The following is a 7,223-nucleotide window of genomic DNA, read 5'->3' on the forward strand; positions in this document are numbered from 1 at the left end:
CAAAAGTTTCTCGGCAGAGTCCCAAGTCTTTAGGGAAGGTCAACCTATATCAATTCCTTAAAATTCATTGTAACCCTTAAAGTCATAGATTCTCGGTTCAAGTAAATAAAACGGAATTTATTATGAAACCGACCATACATAAATCACAAGTTCCAACCCGGTCCAAAAATCAACTCATTTGAACGAAACCGGTTCATTTGAATCAAACCACTTTCAGGTTTCTTTTTGGAACCCATTTTTCTAACTCTTCTAAAATGCTTCAAACTTAATTACTCAATCAAAAGTCTAGATTCCTTTGAAATCACTAAAAACTCCTTTTTATATTGAAATCAATATTAGAGCATCATTCTTTCCTTCAGTAATTCAAACGGTAAAAATAGTTCAGTTCTAAATAAGCCGAACTCAACGTATAAGGTTCATTAAATTAATTAAGCTTGAAAACATAAATATCCTCTTAATAAATCAAATAATACAATTCCTCAAATCTAACCCTTTTTAAATAACTTTTCAAACAAGACTAGGATTTTGCAGAAATTTCGGCAGCACCTCCCCTAAAACTTGGACTTTTGCCACCCGGTTCGGGTCCCAACTAAACCATTTCTCATTCCTTTTCAACAGCTCAAAACCAGAAATCAATTTAAAGCAAGCTAAATCCAACAACTGCCTCAGTGGCGTATCTCAAGGAAACCATTTCAAAATCAACTTAATATCAACCGTTTTAACTCATTTCCAAAGCTTTAAAGAAACGGTTCAATAACAAATCATTTGTCCAAAACCAAATCAATTAAAATAAACCAGGCTGAATTTAAAAGTACATTCGACTTTTCAAATCATTAAAATAATTAACTCAAATCAAATCAATCCTCAACGGATCAAACTCAGATTCAAATCTTTAAAGAATAAACTTCAAACATTACATTTCACAAGCCGCACAACAATTCAGCCAAACCAACATCCATAATCATTCGAGTCAATCAAATAATACATAAGGCAGATACAATCACCAAATACACAATATCTCACATCAGTATCCATATGTAATAATTCCGATACATAAAACACAATTTTTTTTGGAAAGCGCCCCTACCTCAAAACGCAAATTCCATAACCCAAACGCGTCACATAATCCTTTTCGCCTCGACCTGAGATAAACAATCAAAATCCCGGCAGCCAAAACCTCGGTTCCAAGCCACTTTCGCAACAGTCTCAACACTCTAATCGCAACATACAACAACTGAAACTCAATCTTATAGCGATTAACGCCGCAAAACCTCAGCGTATGATAACAGAATAGTAACTAGAGAGCTTTCAAATAAAAAAAATGCTTACCGAACGAAGAAGGAACGGCTGAACCGGAACAGCGGCGATCACCGAACCGGTTTGGCGGTAATCCGGCAGCCACCTCAAGCAGCAGCGGCGACCGGACTCCGGCGATGAAGACTGAAACCCACATACAGAAACAGTAAGGCTTCCAGAATCTTAAACAAACGAAAACCGAATCCAAAACCCTTACCGGCCAACTTTTCCGGCGACGGCAGCAGGGTCTCGATTGGCAAAAGCTGAGTCCAGAGCTCCGACGGTGCTTCCAGAGGTCACAGAACCTTTCCCGGCGGTCGGAATCACGGAGATACAGCTCTCTTCTCCGGTAGCAACACCTGCGGCGGCCTGAATCCCTCTGCCGGCGGCGGTTTAGGCTTACCATTATTAGCAGCAGCGAGCTCAGATGGTGGCAGCGACGTGAGGCGGCGGCGTCTTCTCCCCACCTGCGGCAACCCTTAGCGGCGACGCACAGAACTCTTTTAGCGGCAACGAGGGTGGAGCTTCTCCTCAGCCCGTGGCTCGCAGCTCACGTTTCCCCTCTCAACGGCGCTCTTCCATTCGCGCCTCCAACGGCACCGGCGAAGGCAGCTTCTGTGGCAATGGCAAGGAAGCTCGCGACGGTGACCGGCGACGTCAGACCCTAGCACTGGCGGCGGCACATCGCGAACCCTCCCCGCAAGGCCTTCCCGTCACTCTCTTCGCGATTAGCAATGGCAAATGACGAGTTTCGACGGCGACGCGTGGCACGATGGCGGCGGCGCCGTGGCATCGACAAAGCACGGCGAACTGGAGAGCGAACAGCGGCGGCTCTGCACAGCGCGGCAGCAGTGAGCTCTCTCTCTCTCCCCCTGACCGGCGCACTCTCCCCTCTTTCCGTTTTCTGCTTCTGTTTCCTTTTCTCTTAGGAAACTGTTGGGTTGCAGGTTCGCTGAAGGGAAGAAGATAGGGGTGGCGGCTGCTATGCTTAGGAATTAGGGTTTCATTTTTGAAACTTAGGGTTAGGGGCAATATAGTAATTTCACATAAAAGTAGGGATAATATGGTAATTGAAACCCAAATTAAATCCAACACTAACCATATATAGGAAAATACTATTTGCTCATCAACTTTACAAGTTATTTTCAATAAAATGTCCAAATCCAAAAATTTAGAAATAATATAATTAATTTCTCTATTTTCCAAAATAGCAATATCAATATATTAAAATATTGATTATTTAGTCCATATCATATAAAATCTTTATTATTTCATAACTATCAACTTTATAATTTAAATATAGAAAATAATCCAATTATTATAAAATTGGATAATAATCAAAACTCGTCTCAAATCCAATAAATCAAAAATTGCCTTAATTATTTTTAATTAAATAATTTCTGAAATTAAGGTTATAAATAACTATATGATTTGGGACATGATCATAAAAAGACTTTTCAAAGGTTCTGGGTCTTACATTCTACCCACCTTATAAAAATTTTCGCCCTCGAAAATTGATATAAAACGAAAGAAGTTTCATAACAGTTCACCCCTGAATACATTTCAGGAATAAGCAAAAATATCTCAACATATAGACTTATATATGATTTTCAAATACTTGGATGGTCGTATGCATAAAGATACAAAGGTAGGAATATGGTTGTAAAGCAAACATTACAAGATAGGCTCAAATGCAAAAGATGTCATGGTTCAAGCATGTGGTAATAAAGCAAGGCATTGAAGGTTATATAACAGGATGAGGTTACAACGACGTGCTCAACATCCGCACACTAATCTCATCTCAAACTCAAAGCTTCAACTCTCCAACTCCATCAAGCACTTTACAACCTCATAGCCGATCATGAGCCTAACACCCGCAAGCTCGTTTGCAAGGGACAAAACACCCACAACTCATCATAACGTTACGCACCTACCGCTTCACTTTCCATATACACATATCACGTCTTAAAGAACTAACGCATCACATTACTACGTCTACAAGTCGCACGTGATATCAAATCAATTCTCGAGTCTACTCAGAAGGATACGAGATTTAGAAAGGAGAGTCAAATGTCAAGGATAGTACTCATAGGTTAGAAAGAATATATATCCAATTCCAGACAAACAAGGATGCTCAAGCAATGAAATTTACTAGAAATAAATCAATTGACAACTTCAAAGATAACCCTTGGGTCAAAGAAGTTCAATAGGATCAACAAGAAAACCAGCGCATCAGTTTGAAACAAACTCAAACTGAGTCGATGAAGTATGAGGTCTACAGAAGAGAATATTTCAAACCCAAGACAAAGCTCACAGAACTCAAGAGCACGATTACAAATACTTTCGAATACATTGTTTTTAAAAGAATAAAAAACTTGCAAGAAAGTCACCTCACAGTTTAAAAGAAGGTTAAGCAACAAACATCCTTCAAAAGAGTAACAAAAACATAAACGTGGCTTTGCTTTAATACAATTTCATGTTGAAACAGATCATGTAGAATTTTAAAACAAACTGTACACAGGTTTTGGCTAAGAGCAAAAGTATTTCCTCAACTATTTTGGAAAGATAGTTAGGTGTACAATCTTAATCAAAAGCAATCATAAAACTCGGAAGAGAAATCGAATGCTCGTTCAAAAATTCTCAAAATCCATATTCAAACAAGCGTGTATAACATTTATAGCGAGGACAAAAGAGGAAGTTAAACTCTCTGTAGAAAAGAATTCCGAGATAAAATTTTGCTTACAATTTGGTAAGGAAACAAGTGGTGCGTTACAAACGAACAGGTTTCCATTAAACAATGAAGCTTCTCAAAACTTCATTTAAAATAGCACATGTCAACTTTAAATCATCTTTGTCAAAATTGAACAATGGCTTCAATTTCAATCAAGCAACAAAAAAATAAATTCAGTTTCGAACCTTTTCAAAGAGAATTCAAAAGTTCAAAAAAGTCTGAAACAAGAATCCAAAGTATACTTGAAATCACCATCTCAGAAGGATATTCAAGAAAATTAGGATGTACTAAAAAAAGAGTCAAGCCATGCAAGAAAGGGTTTTAAATCAAGGTAGTTCAAACAAGATTCACTAGTCGTGAAACATCCAACAAGCTTCCAATTGACCCAAAAGAAGAGTCGTAGGAAAAGACAACTCAATCATTAGTAATTTCTCAAGAATAAATCTTTGACTAAAAACTTTTGTAAAGATAATGAGAGGATACATAAATGATGCACTATTTTGAAACGAATCAAACTAACTCACATAAGAATGAGATTCACAAGATTGGAAAAACCAAGTTCAATGGTAATGTTCACAAATTGCAAAAGATTAGTTAAAAATAAGGTCAAGTATGATATTCATATAGATGGAAGGTTTAGTAGAGAATTTAGTCCGTTCATAGGAAGAAAGCTATGAGTCCAACACTCTCAAAAGAACAACAATGGCATAAATCATATAGCATGCTAAATCAAACTCAATTCAAAATAAGTTAAGTAAAGCTTATCAAATGAGACTCAACTGGGACAAAAGTGAAAAAGCTTTCCTTTCCAAAATTTTGAAAAATATCCAAATGCCTAATCAAATGAAGATGTGCGTTGGAACCGTAGTAAAATTACTAGAAAGTCAAATTGTATTTTAAAGTAAATGTAGTTCCATAAACCAGTAAAAGTACATGCAATATATTAGAGATAAATAGTCATTAGACTGTATAAGAAATCTTCAAAGTTCATATATAGTATATATCTATTCAATAGAAATTTTCATAAAAATCTCAAAAATTGGCTATAATCACTGTTAAATAAGAGAAAAATTGAATCAACAATCTCTCCAATAATGAACTCGAAATCCGGAGTAAAAAGGCACAACGCATCAAGACAAGTCCAAAGCTATATCAAAGAATACATGAATCAAGAAGAACCCAAATAGAGGAAGATAGACGCAACAAGGATTTTGAATAAGCATATGCACTTAAGATCAACAAGAATGCATATGAATAGAGAAACAGAGTGGAAACATCAAATTACTTTTCAAGAGGAGTAGCAACAAGAACTTCAAGTTAGGATATGAAAGAACAGGTCGACTCGAACAAAATCCAAGACACATGACTGAGCAGCCTCGAGAAAAGTTTTCAACGTTCCCAGAACCCGCGATTTGCTTAATTCAAAACTCGGATTTTATCTATGATAACTCATTAGTGCTTTCATATACAAAATTCACTAGTATTAAGCCGGCCAAACTTAATACCAAGAATCATGCCATGCAAGACTAACAGCGTTAATCAATAGATCGTCATGTACATAAAGCTCTAATTCTCGTCATTCGACAAGACCTAATACATGACAAACGCTCAGAGTATGCAATTGAAGCATAGTTGGTCCATTCTTCAGGCTCTACAGGAAGGACCGCTCTAATACCATAATGTAACACCCTAACTACCAAAGCTCACGCTTCCGGCTGCGCAACTCTGATAGCTTGGACATTACGACGACTTTTATACTATTTAATACTAAAATATGAGCCTGTTTAAAACTTTAAACCGCAACACCACTCCCAAAAACACTTTGCTATATAACGTACATCAATACATATCATACAACTTACATAAACTCATAAGGAATACATCCATATATATACGTACAAATATATAAGTAATAGTACATGCATTAGCCAAATCAATTCCTATCCCTCTTACAGAATATATCAAGATAAAGGCGAGGGTACAACAAATAATAACTAAGGCAATACAGAGCATTTCAACAACTAAATAAATTCTTCGAGACTTCTGCGCCCATATCCTGAAAGGGAAAAAATATAGGGGGTGAGAACATCATCCTCGAAAGGGTTCTCAGTAGAGGGTTTTTGGGAATTACTGTAATAGGATACATGAAAATAAACCGTACCAGTGATTAATAACCATCTTATGCCTCTTTTCAAAAACAACAGTTTACAATAAAAGTAAAGTCGGAAATCTTTTCTAAAAGAGGAACTGTTCAATCCTCAAAACATCAAAGCATTTCAAAAAGGTTTATCTATACTGAACCAAAATAACCTTTCATATCTTATTCCAAACCAGAACCACAAAACTGAAATCAACCATCGATCCATCTCATTCAACCACGGCCCTAGGCCCAAACAATCCAACCACAACCAATCCAACAGAGTTCCAGATGCAAACACAAGTAGGAAGATACAAACACAAACAAACAATTATTGCAAGTAGATCAATTAGCAGATAATCACATAGGCAAACCAAGTACAATATGCACACCCAAACAATAACACATAGATGCATATGATGCATGCCTGTCCCTAGTGGCTGATGATATCATCTGTCGGTTATATAGCTAACCCGACACGTCCTGGTAGCTAACCATGGACAGAAACACCCCTCGCGGAGCAAGTAGGTTTGAGCTACAACCCCATTGCTACTACCCGCTCAACCCAGAGCCAGTGGAATAACCACTACTGCGGCTACTACCCAGGCGGGTGTTTAACAGCTCAACCTGGAGCGAGTGGAATCACCACTACTACCGCTACTACCCAGGCGTCACAGTCTCTGACCTGGAGCAAGTGGAACAAACCACAACCCTTGCTACTACCCAGGTATCTCAAGCATATATTCATTCAGTTCCAACCATGGATCAACATCCATCTCAGCCATCCGGCTTAAATTCATAATTCATAGTCAGCCATACGGCCCACAACTCATTCGGCAATCAGCCTTAAAACAATATCATATACAACCATTCCGGCTCACGGTTTAATCTAGAACCAGCCAATATTCATAATCATACACAGCCTTTCCGGCCCATAACAAAATAGCACTTCCATATTCAACATCATCAAATTCATAAAACCGGCATTTAAGCCATAAATCACTTTTCTCAAGCCATTTCACTTTGAAATCAAATTTCAACTCTTTTCAGCCTTGGCGT

General features: G+C 37.8%; 1 long non-coding RNA gene across 1 annotated transcript in view; it reads right to left on the reverse strand.

Moving 5' to 3' along the window:
- Positions 1-1,328: 1,328 nt before the first annotated feature.
- Positions 1,329-7,223, reverse strand: part of LOC107462487 (uncharacterized) — a 7,811-nt gene continuing 1,916 nt past the window's right edge. Inside the window, exons 2-3 of the long non-coding RNA XR_002366807.2 lie at positions 1,514-1,763; positions 1,329-1,440 (exon numbers count right to left, since the gene is read on the reverse strand). This is a non-coding gene — a long non-coding RNA (uncharacterized LOC107462487). The remainder of the gene's footprint in view (positions 1,441-1,513; positions 1,764-7,223) is intronic.

The sequence above is a fragment of the Arachis duranensis genome, chromosome 8 (assembly GCF_000817695.3).
Source record: "Arachis duranensis cultivar V14167 chromosome 8, aradu.V14167.gnm2.J7QH, whole genome shotgun sequence".
Classification (NCBI taxonomy): domain Eukaryota; kingdom Viridiplantae; phylum Streptophyta; class Magnoliopsida; order Fabales; family Fabaceae; genus Arachis; species Arachis duranensis.